Raw genomic sequence first — 3,636 nt, 5'->3', positions numbered from 1 at the left:
TTTAAAGTCAAAAATTCAATGCCACTGAATTAATTTCACAAGGTTTCCTGCAGATGAAAGGGCGAAGTTGAGCTTTAAAAAATATGAACATTGGTACTGATTCTAAGCGCAACTAAATTTTAGAGTATTTCCATCTTTTTCTTACCAATGTAAAAAGAAAAGGACGGACAAACTTAATTTAACTTAAAATTCCGCGACTTTAAATGCCAGTCTTGAGCAAAATATTTCTTGTAGAGTAACACTAAAATTTGAATTCTTTAATTGAATTCATTTTCTGTCCTGTTCTGTTTAGCAATATTAAAAAGAAAAAGATGCAGATACTGTAAATTTAGTTTTACTTAAACGCTGAAATGTTTCCATGCTTGAATTTTATCAACTTTGATGAAATAGAATAGAACAGAAAAGAATAGAATAGAATAGATTTTTATTCAACTAAACTTTTACAAGTGCTTTTGTATCGTCAAATAATTTACCACTGGTTCGGAATGCCGTTCCTACCCAGAAGTACCAGCAAGAAGCTCGGCGGTTGCTCATTTCAATTGTTCAAATGTGCCCCTTTTGAAATGTACCTATTACCTAATATCTCATACTAAGCATACAGTTATTGAATGGATTTATGATTATGTCAGTTTTATGGACACTGAGTCTCTCTCAATCGCCCCTTTTCATGAATAATAAACTGAACTTACCCCTTGAGCTTATTCGTACTATTTACACTACGATTCTAATCATTTTTTTAATGGACTGTCAAGAGTATTATATTCACTTGAATGCCTGGGCTTTATTCTAATGTCATCGTGATCAACCCATCACCGGCTCACTACAGAGCACGGGTCTCTTCTCAGAATGAGAAGGGTTTTGCGGATTGGATTCGCTATGCCCGTCTGTCCGTCCACGCCTTTGCTCAAAGACACTTAAAAGCTATTATTTGGCATAGATAATCTACATATTAATCTGATCTGATATTAATTGAAAAAAAAAGCTCATCGATTGTATGTTTCTTGAGCGAGAAAGTAGTTGATAGTTAGTCGCTTCCTCGTCGGTCGCGGTGGGACAAGTGCCCTGCTCGGGTAAAATATAGCAGGCAATATATTATCAAGAGTAAAGAACCCCACATGTAGCTCATTTGTTATTAACAAGGCAGCCCAGTATCAGTACACTGCAAAAGCACTTAAACACTGAGGATTTAGAAAAGTCTAGATCCACGGAAGGAGTAATTTAACACCGACACTATCAGCGTGAATAATGCATGCGTTCCGACAGGCGCTGCTTTATTGATTGTTCCGTAGGTTATCTCGCTGAGCTACGGCCGCCGGAATTGCGAATTAAAAACACTTTGCTTAAGGTAATTTACTACATGAGCTTTATAAATGCATTAGGTTTACACGCCAAAGGTTAGGTTGGTATAGTATGGTGTGCTGACAAAGTTCTCTTGCAGGAACTTCTATAAACCCCGCAGTGTATCACTGTTCTAATACCTACGGAACCCAAAATCAGAATCAAAGAAAATAGCAGGTACCTACGTACAATCCAAATACTTCTCTTTATATATATTTTATTTCACTAATAAAACAACCTGAATGTAAAAATTGTTTTATTAGCACGTATAAAACGAGCTATACACACCTAAGTGCTGGTACTTGTATCGCGTCGGATTTACTGAACCGTTGTATAATGCCCGCAGTAAAAGTTACGAGTCTTGACGTGTTCAGCCAATCCGGTGCAATCCAGTTGTGCAACGGGTGCAATTATTTCATATTAAAAATCCAATAAAGCAAGATATAAAACCACCCTGTAGGTATATATGCTTTTATTACCATAACACACTAGGGACTTTTTGTTCTTATTGAACCATTTTCAGAAGTATTGGTATACCTATTGGCAAAATCACGAAGCAAAATCTCAGAAATTTTGAATTATTTTATTAATTCCGCTTGTTTAAATGCTGCTCGCGCATGGTTATCAACCTAAGCTAAGATGCTAAAGAGCGGCGAGCGAGAACACTTACATCGCTGCGCTGTATAGAAGAACATCTAGTTTTAATGTAGTAGGTACAACAATCATAAATGCGAAAATTATTCCAGTTGTACAAAGGGTGCAATTATTTCATATTAAAAATCTAATAAAGCAAGATATAAAACCACCCTATAGGTATAATATGCTATTATTACAGTAACACACTAGGGACTTTTTATTTTCGAAGCAATTTCGAATAATGCGTGTTGCCAGTGATGACATAATATGGATCCGAGACAAAACTATGGCCCTAATAAGAAACCTGAGAGAGCGATGGAGAGAGCAATGATTTCTCCAAGAATTTCTCACGTGATGATATTAGAAAAGAGGAAATCTGTAGGAGAACAGAATAACCAACAGAAGTAGCTCAGCAGGTTGCGAAGCTAAAGTGGCAATGGCCAGGTCTGAAAAATCTATAAACGTTGAGGTCCCAAGGTGCTGGAATAGTGCTAGGTGGACGGACATCAAACAAGTCGTAAGGAACCGCTGGATCCAGGCGGTGCAAGTCCGTGGCGTGTGGAATTCCCTGCAAGAGATCAATGTCCAGCAATGGATGTCTGGAATGGGTGGACGGTTTGTAAAGTCAAAATCAAAGTCAAAATAATTTATTCAAAGTAGGTACAATTGTACTCCTTTTGATGGTTGAAATTTTAAATTTGAATAATAATTTGTAAAATGGTGATAATAATTAATTACGTAACTTATAACTAAAGCTACGAAGGTTCCAAACGCACCCAAGTCTGTGTTTATAATAGTCTGAGTCTATAATATGTTAATGATGATGATTTTTGTCTAGCGACATATCGTTAGTGCAGTCTTACCCTAAGCCAAAGTTTCATATAGTTGTAAGGAGGTTTATTGGGGGAAATTGTTTTTAATGACATGAAAGTTCAGGTTTTACGTTCAATTTAAAGCAGTTTTGATATACATGTATGTAATGCAGTATACTATGCTGTGGCAGTATTAAGGTCACCTGCGTGTTTTACTACTTGTTATAATATTATAAGCTTACTCGTGTATAAAATATGACTTTACAATTAGTCTTGGATTTTTCCGCTTAATTTTCAAGCAATGTATAAAAGTCGTAACTTTTGGTTTTTTCCTTTGGGTTTTTCTTTTTCTATTAACAAACTCTTAGTAATAGCTCAAAGTTAGGAAGTTTTTTTTTTAATTCAGATACAAGTTAACCCTTGACTGCAATCTCACCTGTTGGTAAGTGATGATGCAATCTAAGATGGCAGCGGGCTAACCTGGAAGGGTTATGGCAGTTTTACTTAGAACCATACTCCTTTGGTTTCATGGCATCGTACCGGAACGCTAAGCAATAAAGCCATCCGGTACGATGCCATGTAGGCGGGTACGGCTTTTTCGGTAGGGTGGTAACTAGCTACAGCCGAGATTTCCACCAGATAAGACCAGAAACTTAGAAATTATAAAGCGCTTACCACTGTGCCAGGGAGGCCAAAAGGAAATTGACGATGTGTGACCCCCGTGCCACAGAGAACATGTAAAGCCGTCGTCTTGCGCCTGATCTCTCTCCGGTCGTGTCGGATTTCCATCCCATCGGGCTATGAGAGTGACGGAATATAGAGTGCACCTGTGTTTGCGCATACACTATAG

General features: G+C 37.4%; 1 long non-coding RNA gene across 1 annotated transcript; it reads left to right on the top strand.

Moving 5' to 3' along the window:
- The first annotated feature begins 239 nt into the window (after window positions 1-239).
- On the top strand, window positions 240-3,295 carry LOC123874883. Its single transcript, XR_006798025.1, has 3 exons — window positions 240-322; window positions 3,161-3,166; window positions 3,285-3,295. It is a non-coding gene; the product is annotated as an uncharacterized LOC123874883 (long non-coding RNA).
- Window positions 3,296-3,636: the final 341 nt, after the last annotated feature.

Source organism: Maniola jurtina, chromosome 19, assembly GCF_905333055.1.
Source record: "Maniola jurtina chromosome 19, ilManJurt1.1, whole genome shotgun sequence".
Classification (NCBI taxonomy): domain Eukaryota; kingdom Metazoa; phylum Arthropoda; class Insecta; order Lepidoptera; family Nymphalidae; genus Maniola; species Maniola jurtina.
The sequence above is the reverse complement of the archived record's forward strand: the minus strand, read 5'-3'. Positions and strand labels throughout refer to the sequence as shown.